This window comes from Mesocricetus auratus, unplaced genomic scaffold (assembly GCF_017639785.1).
Source record: "Mesocricetus auratus isolate SY011 unplaced genomic scaffold, BCM_Maur_2.0 Super-Scaffold_100026, whole genome shotgun sequence".
Classification (NCBI taxonomy): domain Eukaryota; kingdom Metazoa; phylum Chordata; class Mammalia; order Rodentia; family Cricetidae; genus Mesocricetus; species Mesocricetus auratus.
In genome coordinates, this window is record NW_024429207.1 from 7,830,040 (window position 1) to 7,849,854 (window position 19,815).

Below are 19,815 nucleotides of genomic sequence, written 5' to 3' on the forward strand. Positions count from 1 at the left end.
GTATTAGGATTTAAATGGTGAGCACTTAAATCCACCCAATTAGTATGTGATAATGACAAGTGATAGCCATTTAATGCTAGGAGCCAGGTGTACCAATCTGCAGACCAGCTCTACCGTGTAAATTGGTAAGTCTGTACACTGGAAACTATGCATGAGGAAGAGAATACATCATTTAGTTATGTCAAGAACAAATAGTAAGTACCCATAGCATTATAACCCTTTCTTCCTTCTACTTCAATGCTGTTAAGGAAAAGGTAGTCAGATATTTAAAATGCAGAGGTGGGCTTACTGTCAAACAAAATGAGACACTGTAAAGGCCATTTTATGAATATAGATACCATACTTAAGATTCAGTCCTGCTAGGTCTTTGAACACTTCCCAATAAATGGTTAAAACTAAGACACATTGTGTTCTTAAGTCAGTGGTATTGTGTTGGGAATTTTCTTGGATTTCTTTTCAGATGCAAATTTCCCTATCAGCAACTAGCAGAGCTTACAACTCAGGCACATATATCACACTGCTATCTGCTAATAGCATGATTCCGTTGGCTTAAAGTCTTAGGAAGACACACGTCTCCATGTGGAGCATTCAGACTTGCTGACGGCCAGCTGCTTCTTCAGCTACAGCCACCCTGTCTCTTCCCCGTGTGTGTGGGCGGGAGATGGTTCCGCAGTGTTCAGAGCACTTGCTGCTCTTCTAGAGGACCTAAGTTCAGTCCCCAGCACCCACACTGGGCAGCTCACAACCCCTCTATCTCCAGCCCCAGGGGACTCCACCTTGTTCTGACCTGTGGCACCCACATACATGTAGCATACAGAAATACAGACGACAATCCGAGACATTTTAAAGAAGTGTTTGCTCAGCTGGCTTGTTTGAAATGCCATTAATAATGAGTCAAAAAACCACAGAGTGACAGGAAACTAATAGTCGAGCCTTACAAACTTGGCGAAGAACAAGAATGGAGGATGCCTCTAGGTTCCTGTGGGTAGAGACAGGTAACAAGGGAGAGCGATGAAAACTGAATAGCACAACTGTCAAAACCCAGAAATGCCGGGACCTCTGCCCAAGCTTTGGACAGAATCACCATTTAGCAGTATTTAGTGCTCCAGGGAGTTTTTCACAGTCTGCGTCTCACTAGAATGCCACAATAGTAAAATGACCCTGAGGAAAACCAGAGCCAGAACCAGAAAGGCTTCTCTGGGGTGTCTGTCAGACCGGACTCTAAAGCCATATGACTGGCTCTTCCTCTTGGTTGTCCCCTGACCTGTTCATTGAGAACATATGCATGGTTAGCTGCACAATGGACTCCCAGTCCCCTTCAGCCTACACCAAGTGAGGAACTAAGAGAGCAGGACAGAAGGGTCCTTCCAGCAGTAATATTGCTTGGTGTTACGAGAAACCCAAATCTGAAATCCATTTGAACTCTCGATGTCTTACATAAATGCTACCATTGACCCTGTCTCCTTGGCCTCTGCACAAGTGGGTTCAGTGCCCGCTGGACACAGAGGCTCACCTCTTGTGTTTGCATTATAAAAAACAAACAAACAAAAAGTAGCTCAGAGCCTGGGGTGACCCACAAGGACATCATTCTCCCTAGGGACATACTAGGATGGATACACACATACGCACGTACACACGCACGCACGCACACACACGCGCATACACTCCTGCAATTCTGCAAAGTAAAATTCTTTTACTTACAGCATCATTTTATTCTCTCCTTGTGATCTAGAGCCTTGTGTGTTTCTCTTCTTCTGATGTTCCTCGAGCTCCCATCAATCTGAGTAACAGCAGTTTGATGGAATGCTCTACTAGGAATGCAGACCTCAAACAAACCCACACAAATTGCACACTTGCCTAACAGCAGCAAATTGAGAAGTCCTGACATCTTTCCTTAATGCAGCAAGCCAAGCTGGCACGACGCTGCCATTCCCTGCCCCACCTCCTCCCTTGACACAAGAAGCTATTTACAGGGCTGAAAGTGGCCCCTTTGTCTGGTACTAGCTGGGCAGAGCGCAGGCCCCAGGAGGAACAAGAGAGTGGCAGCGAGGCCATTTGCTGCTCTTTCAGTCTGCCACTCCGGAGTCACTGGAGTCGTGCTCCTTAACCCAGCCTGGCAAACCACCTAAAGCTAGATTTGTTTAAGCCAAAGCCTAGGAACCAAAGGGTAGTGGGGCTGCCCCTAGAGAGAAGAAAGCCCCGAGTATCAAACAAACGGAAGTCCCCAGTAGAGGGGAAGCAGGGGCTGCTGGCCAAACTCCATGGGGAATCTCCAACATGCTCACTTCTCTTGGCCCATTTCATTAACCCAGAGGACTATGTGGGTGACTTTGGGACCCTCTGCACAAAGATACAAGTGGATCCACAAAGAATCCATCACTGTCACCCACCACTTCAGGACCTTTCCTCTCAACCAAGTATAATAGACCTTAGACCAGTAGGGGTTTTCATTTTCACTTAAGTGACTGATCCATGGATTACCAAGTTAATTTCCATGAAGATTTTCAAAGGAAAAAACAAAGCATAGATGTCTTACTTTTATAAACTTGATTTACTTTATGAAATACTGGAGTCAAGTTGAGCAATTACATACTCAGGCTTCTCCCCTATCCCTCCTAACGTTCTCAGAGGAAGAGTGAACACACAAAGCATTTAAAATAAAATATAATGAGGTACTACTTTTATACAGTATGGGTAAGGTCATAATAGTGGCTATAAGTCACAACTATCACATATGCATACCCCCAATAAAATATCCCAAATATGGCACATTAACTTGGAGAGATAAATTTTTAGGGATGAAGATGGGACTGGTCAAATATCTGTCCATAATAATTTCCATATTCATTAAACTCATTACTTTGGAAATAATACTTAGGCATGCTTATCTATCTATCTATCTATCTATCTATCTATCTATCTATCTATCCATCCATCTTATCTATCTACCTACCTACCTACCTATTATAGAAGATCTTGCTATATATATAGCCCAGGTTGGCCTCAGTCCCCCTGCCTCAGCCTCCCTAATAGAGTTCTGAGACTTCAGAATTATACCACCATGCCAGAATTATACCACCATGACTGGCTCTGAGGCATCTTTCAGACCACCTTTTCAGGCTCTACAGTTTTCTGAGAAGTATCTTCATAGTCTTCTCTTTCATTTAACTTATTTAAATTGAATCATTTTGAAACTATATATGCACCTATCACTAAACACAATCCTCCCAAGTTACAGGAATACATTTGATTATGGATCCATGTTTATAACCTTGATTGTCTTCTAAAGTGATTTTCAAAAGCCTTAAAACAATAGTCAACATTTTTCTCTGGAAGTTCAAACACCAAGAAGTAATTAGCTGGCTTGTGTTATTTTTCTTTGCATCACAAAAAGTTCATCAGTTACTTTACAAGGCCCTGAAACTGGCCTCAGGACCAGGTGCTTGCTGTATCTGATGCTGCACAAAGTGGCTGAAAGTACACCTCATAAGGGAGCATTGATGGAACTTTTAGTATAAAGCTTGAGTAAGGGACTGGAGAAAACTCTGCCCTTGTAATCAAGTACAGGAATTATTTCCTACTTGGGGAAAGGACAAACTGAGAAAAACTTATACCTGTTCTTGAGACTTGGAACACAAGCACAAGAAAGAGGGTAAAAGAAGGCAGCAGTACAAGAGATAGTGACAGGGCCTTAAGGGAAGCTGCATGGCAAAGTAAAAGCTGGCCCTCAAAAGGCAGGGACAGAGACAAGACAATGAAAAGCAACTCCCTCTCAGGTCTAACACTATTGACAGATGAATCTAGAACAAACTGATAGAGTTAAAGTGGATAGAAGAGGGGAAGGAAGATACTCTGGGAAATCAGTTGAGTCATGATTCTTAAAAATGAATTTATTTTTATTTTATGTGCATGGGTGTTTTGCCAGCATGTATACATGTATGTGTACCATGTGCATTCCTGGAGCCCGTGGAGGTCAGAAGAGTGTGTTAGATCCCCTAGCACTAGAGTCGCAGGCAGTTGCGAGCCATCCTGGGAACCAAACCTGGGGCCTCTGGAAGAGCTGTCAGTGTGTGCTCTTAACCACTGAGCCATCTCTCTATACCCTAGTTTCAATGCTCTCAAGAGTCAGTGCAGCTGAGTACTTACAGTATCAGGCCCTAGGCTATGCAATTACACACGTGGCTAAATGTGGTTTTCATCATGGCCTTTCTTGTTTTGTTTGTTTTTTGAGACAGGGTTTCTCTGCGTAACTTTAGAACCTGTCCTGAAACTAGCTCTTGTAGACCAGGCTGGTCTCGAACTCAAGAGAGATCTGCCTGCCTCTGCCTCCTGAGTGCTGGGACTAAAGGCGTGAGTTACCACCTCTCGGTTATCATGCCTTTCTTTACTGTGGGAGGTTATTGCCATCAAAGAACAGAACATCCCCTGCACCTGCTCCACTCAAGAACAGACTGGTCAAAACCTAGGCTGACATCAAAGGTTAGGGGCTTTGAGAGGTCAGCGCTACAGCCCAGGCGAAGGAATCAAATCCAGGCAGGAGTGGAGGTCACAATGCTAATGACAAAAAGCCTCCACACACAAGGATTTAACCAGCATCTGAACCCAAATGCCAACACCAGATAAATGACTAAGCAGGCTGTGGTAGATATACAGCAGATCAAAATTCAGCCTTTCAGAGGAAATCAGGAAAATGCCACAACAGAGGTGATATGAACTAATGTAGGAAACACCAAGCTAAGTGAAATAAGCCAAAGGAAAGGACAAACACGATCTGATCTACACGAGGTACACGGAATCAGCAAATTCACGGACAGAAAGTAGAACATAGGCTACCGGGGGCTGGGGGCAGGGGAGGGAGACATTGCCCAACAGTTGCAGGGGTTTTGTTTGGGGTGATGAAAAACGTGGAGCTGGACAGTGTCGATGCTTGCACAACGCCGTGCCATTGGGCAACTGTACACTTCACAACAGTTCAGATGGTAACTTTCACATCAGATGAGCTTTTCCACCGAAAGGAAATTCTAAATGATTTATAAAAAGCAGAGAGTTGGTAAAGAACTGACAACGCTCTGGAGGAACTGGAGAGCTGAGCTTGGGGACGTGGGAGGATGGATGGTAGAATGGTGATAACTATGGAGTTTGAAACTGGGAGTCCCCACAGGGGTGGCCACCCTTCCCTGGACAGACTGCCCCGCTGGACCTCTGCCCACCACCAGCACAGGAGCAGGTTCTGCTGCCTCAGTGTCCCCTGAGCGTAAGCACCTGCCCTTTATATACCTCCAGCCTTTCCTAAAGGGTATCGTCCCTCTAGCCTGTGCCCATTCTGAATCTGCCTTCCTCCCCGTCTTTCTTGCTGAGGGAGGCCTGTTTTATGATGTCCAAATCCTCCCCAAACAGGCCAGAGGCCACTTTCTCTAACAGATTCTTATAGGAGCTCCTCTCGGATAAGCGGCTCATCCTCCAGGTGAACTCCAGGGATACTTCCTTTGGGGCCTGTGTGAGGTCCTTGGTGCTTCCTGCTAGACACCCCTGGTCTGCAGCACTCGGGAAGGACGGTGCCTGTGTAGCTCCTTCTACTCCTCCTTCCCCGGCGCTTGACATAGTGCCCAGACCAAATGGTGCTTACGGAGTATTTACTGAGTATCCCCCGGAAGAGACACACAACACTACTCCAAAGAGGAAAGGGATACCCAGGGTGTCCCCAGCTTCACACTCCTCTTCTTCCCTCCCATCTGCAATCTCATGTCCCCGTGGCAGACAGTGAGCTCCATGACCCAGGTGATTTGGAGTCGGTAGAGAGGCTGGAAGACTAGGGTCTGTATAAAAGTATCCTCTTGCCCATCGCCATGCTGCTTGATACCTCTCCAACATTTCCCTTCCTGAGAAGTTGGTCAACCCCCGCAGAACAGTCTAGGGCATGCAGGGATGTGACTCCTCATTGGATGAAGACAATCAAGGCCGCCCACAGAGGCACAGATTCCATGAGCAAAGAAGGGAGGCTCCCAGGGGGCCACATTGGGAGGTTTTCTACGACAAAACAGAATCCTGCAAACAAGAGAAACGCACTGGGCTTCTAACCCTGGAGCTGGAGCAGTACAGGGCCGTGGTGAGGAGAGCATTCTCCAGACACTGAGTAGGCTGGGTGGGTAGCCCTCTGAGATGGAAAGGAAGCTGGACAGCATTCCCCAGAGCACATACTACTCACAAAGTCAACACAACGTATAGCTCTACACTCCCTCCCTGTCCACACAGACACAAAGAGGATCTGTCTGTCGGGAGGCTCCTAAGGAAGATGCCTAGGTCATGTGAAGGCCTTTATGTAGGACAGCAAGGTTGAACTTGAGTCAGATGTATTGAAGAACATCCCTAAGGGAGGCCAGATTACGCCACTTGTCCTCGTATTTATTTAATACGTAGACGAATGACGTCTGATGGGGTGGGGCATTTTCTTCAGTGGTGTAGCCATTGATGAGGCGCTCATGCCCCTGTAAACAAACCCACATTCCTGTAAATGATACTAATGGAACTCACTGGGTCAGGAAAACAAGCACAGGAAAGTAGGAGAGGGGCTAGCTGAGAAAAGGAAGGGAGTTAATGGGAGTGGGAAGGAGACGGAAAAACATTAGGAGGGGTGACTAGGATCGCAACATATACATGTATGACAATATCATAATAAATCCATTGTTAATTAACACAAGCTAATAAGGTATTAAAATACTAATTGAGTTAACACTGTTGCATTTCTGTATGTGTCATAACAAAGCAGGGATACTTACAGACGAAGGCTGGGAAGGATGCAGGTTTGGATACAAGGGGCTGACTCAGTCTATTAGCTTCAGTGGATGGAATGGGTAGACTGACCCACCTCTTTCTTCCTAAGGAAGCAGGCAGAAGAGGCTTCGAAAGATTAAACTTCCTGTCGTCAACCACATCTAACAGGGCATGTTACCTCAGATGATACCTGGCCCAAGGATGAGTCCTGACTATGTCTATGAGATTGGAGGTTGAGGAGGATGACACCATGGTCTCACTGTGTTGGGCAAGTAGAACTCGTTACTGTAGCACGTAGAGAAGGAGATAAAACTCCCTGGCTATGAAAATAACCCAAAAGGATAGACCCTCCACCTTAAAAAGAAAACGAGAGGTGAGAAACCCCACCATGAGAAGGGGGAAGAGCTTAACAACTGAAGGGACTCTATGTCTCTTACCGCAGCCAAAGCTGGATCTCAACTAGGCAAGACTGGCTTCCTCACTGAGGGCCTGCAGGGAGGAGGAAGTAAGGTTCCTGTGTATGAGGTGACCAATTCAATCCTCGAGGTCCCCTTCTGTGTTTTGTTCAAAGCCTGTATCTTCTAGTAGTAACTAAGAAATCACACTGCCCAGAAACCTGGAAAGAATTCTGGACCCAAATGTAAAAGGGTCCATTCCAGGTAGTGGCTATGCCCAGGTGAGCTGCACAATCATTACAGGGCCTCTGCTGTGTGGGCCGCATCGGCACAAAGAGAGGGTGGGGGCAGTGCAAAGTTGCTTCTCTTTGTGTCAAGAAAGCCATGGTGGACCCTCCAAGATGAAAAGATGGCGGTGTCATCTTGTCATCAAGATCAAATCAAAAGGCTTCTACCTCAGTGCCTTGAGACCCAGGCAACAGGCACTGAGGAAAACATTAAAAAAAAAAAAACCACCAATTCTGAGCTGGAGAGATGGCTCAGTGAGTAAGAGCATATCAAGTTCTGTTCCCAGCACCACCTCTAACTCCAGAGCCATGAGGATGCAATGTCTGTGCCGTGTGGATATAAGCAGTCATCTATACATATTCCATAGACACACACACACACACACACACACACACACAGACACACACCCCACACCTCTGCCTTCTCTGGACATTAACTGACACCTGTACATAATCACACACAGGCACACAGACACACAGAGACACATAAACACACCTCTGACCTCTAGAGATATTGGCAGTCACCAGCTCTTACTCACACACAGACACAGATGCACACACGCGTGAGCGCACACACACACCCCACCTCTGCCCTCTTTGGACATAGACAGTTACTTATACGTACATATAGACAAACGACAAGACACACACACACACACACACATACACCTCTGCCCTCGGAGAACATAGGCAGTCACCTACACATAAACATACACACACACAACTTAAAAATCATAGACACCCGGCAGTTCTATGATAGTAGGCCTGTAAGTGTTTAAGTATTCATTATTATTTTATTATGCTTTACATTTGGCTTTCCCCCCAGCTTTTTAATTTTGAATGCATAACAACAACCTAACTCTATTTTAAATGCATAACAACAACATCAACCACTAACTATGTTTTCAATCAGTTCTCAGGGTAAACAGGTATGACCAGGTTCAGGTTGGTTAATGTTCTTTTGTATTTATGTATTTTCCACCTGCTACACAAGGATTTAGGGTGGTAACCTGTCCTAATTAAGGAGCGACAGATGGACTATAAAGCTCTTCCAGAAAACACAGCTAAGCCTTCCCTGTCTGTCCTGGGCTGGGCCCTGAAGCAGGCCCTCACCAGCCCTGGGAGCAACTTCCACATAAGTGTGCTTTCAGAGAGGATCTCACTGCAAACCAAACAATACTCTGAACATTGTAGGGAAATAAAACTTGTCATTAGCTCTTTGCAAACAGAAGGTCATTGCCAGGAGGCTGAGGCCCTACAATGTTTCCTCCACCTTCCACAAGTTCGGGAGAACAGTGAAGGCAATCGCACCCGCAGGAGCTAACCCATACACCAGACAGCTGGGGATAACTTTTGGGGAGGAAGAAAGTGGTAGCGCCTTACTGTTGCAAGCATTTGGAGGGGAGAGATCACGCTGTGTATGGGGCTGGAGTCTGCCAGAGGGCTGTGCAGAGGCCAAGGTGGAACCGGGCCAAATCTAAACAGTCAAACACAGGTGGGGGTAGGGAGACACCCGTGAAAACCAGACCATATGGGGAGCAAGGGGGCAGACGGGAGCCCTGCAACAGGCAGTTTGGGGCAGCTTAGGAACTGGCAGCCTCAGCGACCAGGAGACTGGGTCTCTCTCCTAAGACACTGTTCCTGTCAGCGGGGGGTGTTTAGTTTACAGAGTCAGTCATGTCCTTGCAGGGGGTCTAGGTCAGTATGGAAGAGAGAATAGACTCAGTCCTTGTCCTCAAGGAGCCCACGGGGACCAGCGGCTCAGAGGTCACAGCTATCAAATAGCAGTGACCTGGATAAGAAGGCTCAAGAGGGCACAGGTTGGGTAGGGTTACTTACACCTCTTAAAATAGAACAAGGCTTCAGAGTAACTGTCAACTAGAGAAATGGCTTAGTCCAACAGTTTGAGTTCCAAACTGAATACAAATACAGACTTCCACCCAGGGAAGACCAGCCACTCACAAGGTCAGGGAAGTCACCTTTGAATTTACCAGACCTCAACAGGGAACTTAAAAAGCAGAGACAATGGGATCTTGGAAATATTTTAAGTTGTGAGGCTCCGTGGAGTGAAACAGAACCTTTAGACACCATGGGCCCCTGTGTCTTCATGGAAGGTAGTGGTGTTAGAAAAGCAACAGCTGAAATACAGGATAGATTAGGCAAGATTTTGCTCATTGTGTGGGGAGCTGTGAGAGGTATCTGTGACACCATGCGACACTAGCTAAAATTACACCGTGTTCAGGTAACCATAAGAGGTGACTGGCTTAGGGGAGCTTACAGAACAATGACCTACTATTTAAAGGACAGGAAAAAGAAAAACTAACTGCCAAGTTTGGTTGTTATCTGCTTGGAATAAGCCAGCTACATTAGGTTGGGATCTTTACATTCCTGGTATATTTAGTTTAAATTCTTGCTATAAAAGTTCCCGAATCTATTCAAAAGTCCACATAGTACACTAAAATTACCATGTACTTTTTACCCCCCCAGTCAGCTTCAGTCACTGCTAACATTTTGCTAAGATTGTTTTATTATGCTCTTTTTAAAAAATGATTTTTTAAAAGCAAACCCCACACATTCTGTCATTCAGGAGACACCCTGAGGTGCCAACCGGTCTCTGACTCCATAGGTTCAGAAACTATCTGTGGGGCAGTCGTAACCCTAACTGGCACATGTAGCATATCCTGCCAATGGTCCAAAGAGTCAAGGAGCCAAGTTAAATGTTGACTTGAAGCAGCCAATCCAGCACAGTATTCAATTTCCATGCAAGAAAAAGGTCCATGTATTCAGTCGACAAATATTTATTGACTACCCACTATATACCAAGGCAGCCCAAGTCTCAGGAGACATGGTTGTAAACCACAGACAAAATAAACGATCCATCTAATAAGGCTTCCACACCACCAAACCTACAGAACAAAATCCAAGCACTCTGGCTTTTACTAACTCCCCTGAAGTCAGACACACATTCTGACATGGCTCAGAACCAAGTTCCAGAAGAAGTTTCCGATTATTCCTCCTCTGCCTAACTGGGTTACCTTTTTTAAGCGGCACTCAGAGATCAACTGCCATGCTGGCAGTAAAGGAGACAACATTCTCATTCTCTATTCTTCTAACCCATCCCGCTAAGTGACGAATAAATGTCCATGCTTTCATTCAAAAAACTATACCCAAATTCTCTAAAACAGTTTGTGACCAGGAAACAATTTAGGGAAAGACAAAACGGTATCTATAAGAGCTCTATTATTTCCATCTTGCACCTTGACACCAGGTCCAGCTGACCCCAAACCAATAGCGAGCATAACCCCTATTAGAAACCATCCTCTCTGGTGCCTGCCTGGGGAGGCTCACCTGTTTCTTCCAGACCTGCCACCAGTTTCTTCACTTAAGCCCCTGAGAAGCTTGCCACATCAAAGAGCCTGCAAAAGGGACCACAACACACAGGATAAAGACACCCATCCTCACCTGCTGATGGAAAGGGGCATGCCAGAGACTGTGACCAGGCCACAAGACTGGGCTGCCTGGTCTGGAACAGGGAGAACTAAGGCCACAGAGACATGCCAGTCTCAAGAGGCTGGCCATGTTTGAGGAAATCTGTCCTGGGCTGGAAATCCTATAGCTATAGCTGTAGCCCCCAGCTCCGAAGCCCAGTATTCTTACCTTGCTTATAGCCTGCATCCCCAAATTCATCTCCAACTCATGCCATGAAAGAACAACACACTAGCACTGTCTTCAAGAGGCCAGCCCAGGGCTCTGGACTGCTCAGCTATACCCTCTGGGTTTTGGATCTGTCCTCTATGGGGTGCCTGGTTGGACTGGTGACACATAAGATCTCTGTTAGCTCTACAAGGCAGGATGCCTCACGGTTTGCCTGAGGTACAATGTGGGTAACTGTCCCACAGAAGGAACAGAGATCTATTTGACCTATGTACTCCTGGCACAGAAACAAGGCACACCTTTAAAGTAGGAATACCAGGTAAGTGACGACTCTAGTACAGTTATGCAAGATTATCTAGAATTTGACACTAATCTCCCTCTCGAATCCTGAGAAGCTCAGAACCACCTGTTTCTCATCCTCCTCATCCTCGCTGAACTACAGGAAAGAAACCCCTGAGCTGTCTTCTTAAAGCCGAAGTTCACCTCCAGGAAGTACACGTTGTGGTCCACAGGTTTTCAACTCCTCGATCCTAATGGCTAAGATCTAGCTTACAAAGTAGATAAAGTGTCTTACTGTCAGGGGCCATTATCTTAATGTCTCCCAGTTTTGATCAGCCATCAAGACACTATGGGACAAGGCATTGTATGAAATACTGAGGGACAGCGGGCTGAGGTCATGCTACAGAAGACCCCGACAGACAAGCTTATAGAGACCTGGGGCCCGAGAGAGCCCGGCCTATTTCTGCTCAGGAGGGATGTGATCGGAGCTGGGCTTCAATGAAAGCAGCTATCCCCTTCTACACTGGCGGTGGCAGATTCCAGACTTGGATGGTGGTACTGAGAATCAGAGCAAGGATCAGGTGCCCGCTGGGTGCTGTTGTTCAGACAGTACATGAGACTAAGCAGACCCTGCCCACTGACTGGGTCTGGAGACAAGTCAAGGACAATACCTCGTTTCGGGGCCCAGGAACATTTCTGATTATATAGAAACAACAGTGACCAGATCTGCTTCTTACCTAGAGGTCACATTAGTGGTCACCGAATGGTTGAAGTGCTCCTATAAGGATGAAAGCTAGACACACATACCAAGAAACATGCAAGTCAGAGGCAGAATGCTTCCTAAAATATTAAGTAACCACTGAAAAAGACTCCAGTTTCTGGACTAGGGGTCGGGACACTTGGGACCGACCACAGTCATTTTTAACTGGTATAGGCCTACCTCAACATTTTAGCCCCCAGTTTGGTAGCTGTTGCACCCTCACTGAGTGCCAGTGTATGAGAGACTCTGAAAGGAGAGTCACATTAAATACCTCTGAGCAGCAGCTCTCAGAGGGAAAAGGTTGAGAAAATGATCAACATTATAGAAAGGTCAACGCAGACACAGGCACACAGGGTTTTTGAGGCCCGCGCCTCCTTCCGGGATACAGGCCAGCAATTCAGGGATCGGCCCAGCTCACAGAGTCTTAGGGTACACATAGATCCTTCAGCCCCATGCTCCCAGTGTCTTGTCCTAATGTCCCAGCTCATGGGGCTTTGAGACAGGCTGCAGAAGTCCTTGAAAGACTAAAGACTCTGCTTCAGAAAAAAACTCCTTTCTTTCTTATCCAACATCACCTTTTTTTCTTCACTTTTGAGGTGGGGGTCTCGTTCTCTAGTCGACGCTAGCACCCAAAGCTCATTCATTAAGTAGCCCAGCCTGACCTCCATCTTACAGTGGCTGTCCTGCCTCAGCCTCCCAAGTGCTGGGAGAGCAGGTGCCATCATATTCAGCTTTGCTTCCTTTTACTTTTCTCCTTAACAAGGGCATGAGCTGCCTACACGGGAGATAACAGACTGCGAACTTACTAGGAAGGCAAGGAAGAAACAGGTGCACACTGAGAAGTGTTGGACAGAGCGTAGATTACAATAAGCAGACACCCGCTGACTGCCCGAGTTTTAGGATGTTAAGTCAAGGGCAAGTCTAGGGGCCAGCTATTCCTCGAACAGGCACCGGGCCCAGGAACAAACTCGGTGTGTGTGTGTGTGTGTGTGAGATGGCCAGAGGGGAAGGCAGGTTGTGTAACCCTGAATGAGTCACAGTCTGCCTGCACCGCCGCTACTGCATCTGTGACATGAGGAAGCCTGGCTTTCAGAGGCCAGGGATTGTCTGAAGAGATGCTGAGGCTCCAGGAGATAGAAACGACTGTGTGTGGATTCCCCCCATGCTCCTCACACCCGACTTCACCCACAGCCGCCCTGCTGTACTTAGCCCACTGCTTCTGTGGTGTGAAAAAGAGAACATTCACAGCTGAGTGTCAATGGCACACTTGCCTTGCCTTGTTACTGGATGAGTAGAGTAGAATTTCCCAAGTCTGAGAAACCTGGCTCAAGAGAGACAGAGGGAAGCATCTGAGAGCACAGGCCCCAAAGCCAGGCAGCAGCCTAGGCTCAAATCCAACTTAATCTCTAAATGTCATAGAGCTGCAGCCCTCAACCTTTGCAGAGGGGAGGGTGGGGGCGGACAACCCTTCATAGGGGTTGCATATCAGATATTTAAATTGCAGTTCACAACAGTAGCAAACTTACAGTTGTGAAGGAGCAATGGATATAGTTTCATGGTTGGGGTTACCACCACCACACGAGGAACTACATTAGAGGGTCTCAGCTTTGGCAAGGTTGAGAACCACTGCCATGGGGCCGCTGGGGGACTAAGGAATATGGGAAGCACCAAGGACAGAATCCACTGGCTATTTTTGTCACCACTCCTGTCCCTAAACTGGTCCCTAAGCTGACCGACAGCTGAGCCTAATAGGAGAGTCCAGTCCTGCTGCAGCTTTCTCTAAATTCTGCTTACAACGGTGTTCTGACCCCCGGGGCTCCAGACAGGTCTCCTACAACAAACCTGAGTGGGAAGTGCCAATTTCTACAGCAGCCAAAACTCTGCAAATGCGTAGATAATACAGTTATCAGAAGACGCACCCAAAATGGGGAAACATTCTACCAGGCAAACCACACTTTCCTGATGCCCTAACTTCTTTCCATTTATCTTTCCAAACCATAAAATCCTTATTTCAACAGCTCTTTGGGACGAAACCCAAAGTCCATTAAAAGCCATTTATTTATAATTTTCAAATCAGTTATAAAACCATGAGTTTTTTTAAAGATGTTTTATTTTAAACACGTATATGTTTAACCAGAGAAAAGAACTTGGTAAATTGTTCTGAAATCAACAAAAAGAGTAATGAATACACCAAAAGTGGTCATATCCAAAGCTCACTTAAAACAAACCTGGGGGATAGATCACCATGTAACTGAGGTGGTTAAAAATGACTTGTCAGGCCAGGCGGTAGTGGCGCACGCCTTTAATCCCAGCACTCAGGAGGCAGAGGCAGGCGGATCTCTGTGAGTTCGAGGCCAGGCTGGACCGACAGCCTCCAAAACAATACAGAGAAACCCTGTCTCGTAAAAAAAAAAAAAAAAAAAAAAAAAAAAAAAATGACTTGTCAGTCTGGAAAGATGGCTCTGCAGTTAAAAGAATTGGTTGCTCTTTCAGTGGATCTGGGTTTGATTCCCAGTATCTCAGTGGTCCCCAACCATCTATAATTCCAGTCCCCAAGCATCCAAAGCCTTCTTCTAGACTCTTCAAGGACTGCATGAATGGGGTGGATAGACATGTATGCAGGCTGATTATCCACACATATAAAAGGAATATAAGGGTTAATTTTTAAAAAGCTGAATTGTCAAAATGTTCAACTTCAAACGACCATATATGCCTTAAAATTATTTTTCAATTTCTTATAAAACTGGAAGAAAATGAATCCAGATGTAATTTCTTCAAGACTTTTAGTTTTTATATGTCCAGGTGTTTAATAACAAGTATATATTACTTCCATAATGTGAAAAAGTAAAACTACACTTTGATTTAGATATTTAGACAGCTTTCACATTTTTATTGAAAAATTGAAAACTAGCAAATAATCCATAAAGAGAACTAAGTCAGGCTCCTATGTGAATTCAGCCACTGGTTTTGATATCTCAGACTTAGGACATAGGGCATATACTGTTTTCAGGCAGCCCCTCCTATCCTAAAGGAATACAGACCTCAGGTTAAGGTGACTCACTCCCAGCCAGTCAGAAACAAGAAAAAAAAAAAAACCACTCTATTGTAACCCCTAGCCCTCCACACCTTTATTCCTCAAAGATTACAACTGACTAGACACTACTGCCCCCAACAGTTAAGAAATTACAAGCATCAGGATGCACAAAGTAGGAAAATCAGCATAAATCATTCCTGTGACAGTTTTCTTTCCCCTGTCCACATTGCACAGACTAAAATGTCTTAGGCGTTGCCATGGAGCATTATGTGAAGATGAGAATCTCAGAGTACTGTCACAAACACCGGTAAACCTGCCCCTCCTGTCTAGTTCATCAAGTTCAGCTACTCCTTCTTAGGGCTTGCATCTCTTTCCCTTTGCCCCTCGATAAAGTGTTGAAACCTAAACTCAAGCACAGAATCCTCAGAGTAGCTCTGGGCACTGAGAACCATCCTCCAGGCAGTATTGCCAAAGGTACATCATGACCCCAAAGTGTTTGTTCAGTATGGACTGAAGACATACACTAAAAAACTCAGGCACCTTAATCTAGCTGGGTCCAACAGCCAGGCTTAAAGAGGCTTTAGGAAACTGCCAGCTATGCCTACCTTCGAGTGTGTTTCCACTTTGCAGCCTGACAGCCCATACACTGCATCATATAAACAAGCCCGGCCATAAAACATTTCTAATGGTGTAACTGAGAATTTAGTCCTAAGGGACTGTGCATGGCAGGAGCAATGGCGAGCTTTCCCTTACAAACTAAGTGACTGAATGTAAATAAATGTCTAGATGTAGTCGTCTCACAACTACAGGGAGAAAGACAAAAACCTCTACATGAAAATGACAAAACCACCTGATCTTTTCCCAGGCCCCTAGTCTAAACACAGAACCACAGTGCACTAGGCAGCCTCAGCAAAACTAACGCTCTGCTAAGGACAGTAACTCACAACACTGTGACTGGTTCACACTTCCACCCTTAACTCAGAAACACCAGAGGTAGCTGAAAAGTACCTGTGTGGTATAAATAGATAGCCCGTCCCTACCCCCATCGGTCACATGCCATTGTTAAATGTCAAAAGGTGCAAGGCCCAGAGATTTCAGTCAGGCTATCATAATAATACAACACCGACCAAAATATAAATAACAGACACAGGAAGGAAATGTGTCAAAAAATGCTATAATAGTGTGGGGGGGTGGTTTTGTTTGTATGTTTAAGTTTCATCTGTTTACAGTAAATTCAGAAAAGGTGAGGCAATAACGTGCGTTGCTTTGGGTTTTCCTTCACTAGCCACATAATTTTACCCCAAGACATATTTTCATCTCAAAGCAGACCTTTCACAAAAGAACCAGACTTGCACCAGAAAGGGATTTCTCAGTTGAACTACAAGAAAGAACACCTCCTAAGCCCTGGCCCTGTGTGTATTCTGAGCACCTCACCGTGGTGCTCCAAACTGATGGTTCCTTTTGGCTGTATGTTCTCAGCCCTGCCCAGTGCAGACCACCATAAGGTCAGGTGGAGTTAGCAGTCACATACATATGACGAGAACCAGATCAATTAGAAGGGGTTGCATGATTGTTTGAGTTATGCTAATGATTTTCATTGGGATAGCTACAGATTACATGTTGAAACGTATACCAGAAACACAAGCAAATGTCAAGTCCTGTGGGGAATACTCACATTCCAAGAAGCTTGAATGTCTCGGCAGGGCATTTTCATAATGGCCATTCTTAGCTAGGCTCTATAACCATGAGCTTGGGGGCAGTGGGAAGATGGTCTGCAAGCCTCAAGCCTTGGCATAAGGCACTGATGAGATGGAGCGTCTGTCTCTAGAATCTAATCCACGTGTTCTTTCAAGTCCTCTAACAGCATTCGCTGTCTACGTTTCAAGGTGATAAATGCCATTTTTGCTCCCTAATTTTAAAAAAATTTCAAAGCCAGACTGCCTAAAATCAATGACTCCATCACTGCCGTGTGCAGTGGCTGTGGGCGCTCCTCTTGGAGACACCGCGAGAATTTCTACTTATGACATCGGGCTCCGGGTTCTGCCTCTGACCCTCCTCGAACGCTCGGCGCAGGGGCACGTCACAGAGCTGCACCGGGACAGTCCGTCTCCACGCGCGGTGCGAGCGCACCTCACAGTCCTGCCTCTGGGGCACGAGGGATGAGGTGACGGAGACGCCAGGGTCCCCAGCCGGCAGGACCACCTCTTGGCACCTGCTCCGGGCAGGGCTCTGGTTCCTACCGCCAACCCAGCCAAGGGACCTGTGCTGCGAGGCGCGCCCCGACTCTGCGGTGCACCAGCCCGGCGCGCGCGCGGCCCGCGGGGAACCCAGCTCCGGCACCGGAAGCGGCGGCCGCCCGGGCGGTCCCGGAGCCTCCAAAGCCGAGGGAAAGGAGGCCGCCGAGCCCAGGCCGGAAAAGCGGAACGTCCCGCAGAGCCCGCGGGGCGGCTCTCGAGTCTCGGCCCGGCTAGGGTCGCCTTGGCCGACACGCGGCCCCTCGCGGCTGGCGCACTCACCTCCTCCGCTGTCCCGGCTGCTCTGCAGGCGGCTGTCACTGCAGTCCACTAACTGCCCAGCGCCGGGTCGCGATGCTATTTAAGGAGTCGCGGCTGCAGCTGCTCCCTTGGCTGCGCCACCGGCGTTGCAGCAGCAGGGCCGGGCTGCTGGTAGTGCGCGTGCCGCGCCGCGCCACCCCGCCCCGCCCCGTCCTCAGGCCCCTCCCCCTCCCCATCTCCTAGCGCGCCCGCTCCCCCCCACCCGCCAGCTCCGCCCCCCTCGTCGCGCAGATCTAGCCTGTCCCGCCTCCTCAGAGCGGCCGCTCCACTCAGGCCCCGCCCCATCAGCGCCATTCCCGCCTCTTAAGCCCCGCCCTGTCTGACCTGCTCCACACCCTCAGATCCGCCGCTCCCCTCAGGCCCGGTCCTCGGCGCCATTCCTTCCCCCCCACAGCCCCGCCTCCTTAATTGTTCGCTCCACCCCTCTAGACCCGGTCCTTCCCCTTAAGGCCCCGCCCAGTCCTGCCGACCCCGCCTCTCGCTCTTAGGTCGCGCGGTAGGCGTGACCTCTCGCAGGTCCCAGAGCGCGCGGGGCTGTCAGCAAGCAAAAGCCGCTACAGTCACCCAAACTGCCCTCTGGTTTCACAACGAATCTGGGGAAGGTCAAAGGGTAAATCTGTGTCTCAACTCCAAAGTTTCCTGAACCCTGATAATGGGATGCTTTGGAATGTTGTAGGTGCCCCTTGGCTTTTCCATCCTCGACATTTCTGCCCAGCTGACGTCTTGGCACGGCCTCTCAGCTAGCATGTCTGCTTCAAAGGACCAAACACTCCCCATCTTTATCACCGATGTACACGACCCCCTTTAATCCAGTTTCACCACGGTCCCCATACCAGGTTTCGCCACAGTCCTTGGCTAGGGAGACTGGACTTCTGCAATGTTCTGGCTACAAGATGTCTCTGGACAACCCAGGCTCCGGGGCGGTTAGGGTGAAAAGCGGACTAGACATTGCTCAAGGGCGATGTTCACCTGCCAAGTTCTAAAGGCTAGTCTGCCCTGCTCAGCCTTGGTTCTGTGGACTTAACAGATCCCTTGAGATGACCTTTAGCTGACTTCCAAAAGCCAATGCAAAGCCAGCAAGATGGCTCACTGGGTAAAAGGTGCAGACATATCGAAGAGCCTGATGATTTTGAGTGCAGTCCTCAGGACCCACATTGTGAGCGCCACGTACACGGGTGCCCTCGCCCAAATAAACGTGATAAATTTTAAACACACTTCAAAGCTTTAAGATAATCCTTCACAAGATCAAGTACTAGAATGGACACTGTTGGTCAGTGTCCAGAATTAGCCAGTATGGCTAAACTGAGGCGCAGATCATGCTAACATTTTGGAGACAAAAAGGTCAACAATTGTTTACTGTCTCACCTGCTAAGAGCTACCTTCCCTATAGCCTGTGGCCAGTCATCCAATAGTATTTGTGTTCATACAATATTGTTTCCTCCCATTTGCTAGTGTTGCTTTAAACCTGAGGGAAAAGAACTATTGTCACAACGAGCAGTGGTGGCGCATGCCTTTAATCCCGGCACTCAGGTGGCAGAGGCAGGTGGGTCTCTGTGAGTTCGAGGCCAGCCTGGTCTACAAAGCGAGTACCAGAACAGCCAGAGAAACCCTGTCTCAAAAAAATTATTGTCACAAGGAACACCTCTACCAACAGATATGGCGGCACTGCTAACAAACTGTGTAATGCTCATCATACGCCTACGAGGTGGGGCCACCATTTTTCCTCTTTTGTAGAAAACTGGGTCAGGTGGCTGTAAGGGAAACCGTGTTCTTGAAATTCCAGGTGGTCTGCTTCTAAAACATGGACTCCACAAACACAGAGGCCTACACTCTTGGAAGGTGACATTTGCGCCCTACAGTCACAGGCATTCTCTGGTTGACTCTAAGTACTGTCCCTGGATGTGTCTGGCCTCCCTCCACGTACAATGCTGTGAGAGGCAACCCCCCCTCTATAGCAACTGGGCTTCTAGATCCTTGAGATCCGTATCTTCTGGGTCTATAATCTCCTGTCTGTAAGGGGGGAAAATAGACTCCACATTCATTTTTGGTTTTCACTTGGCTTCCCTTGGAGTCTGTCTCC

General features: G+C 47.4%; 1 protein-coding gene across 4 annotated transcripts in view; it reads right to left on the minus strand.

Moving 5' to 3' along the window:
• Positions 1-17,851, minus strand: part of Acsl1 (acyl-CoA synthetase long chain family member 1) — a 61,822-nt gene extending 43,971 nt beyond the window's left edge. For 2 of the 4 annotated variants that reach the window (XM_005066673.4, XM_005066672.4), the window contains exon 1: positions 17,697-17,851. The gene's annotated coding sequence lies outside the window, so the exon portion shown is untranslated. Of the gene's footprint in view, positions 1-1,701; positions 1,840-16,855; positions 17,164-17,696 lie in introns of those variants that run through there. The other 2 variants (XM_040731988.1, XM_040731989.1) reach the window with 2 other exon arrangements.
• Between the last annotated feature and the right edge of the window lie 1,964 nt (positions 17,852-19,815).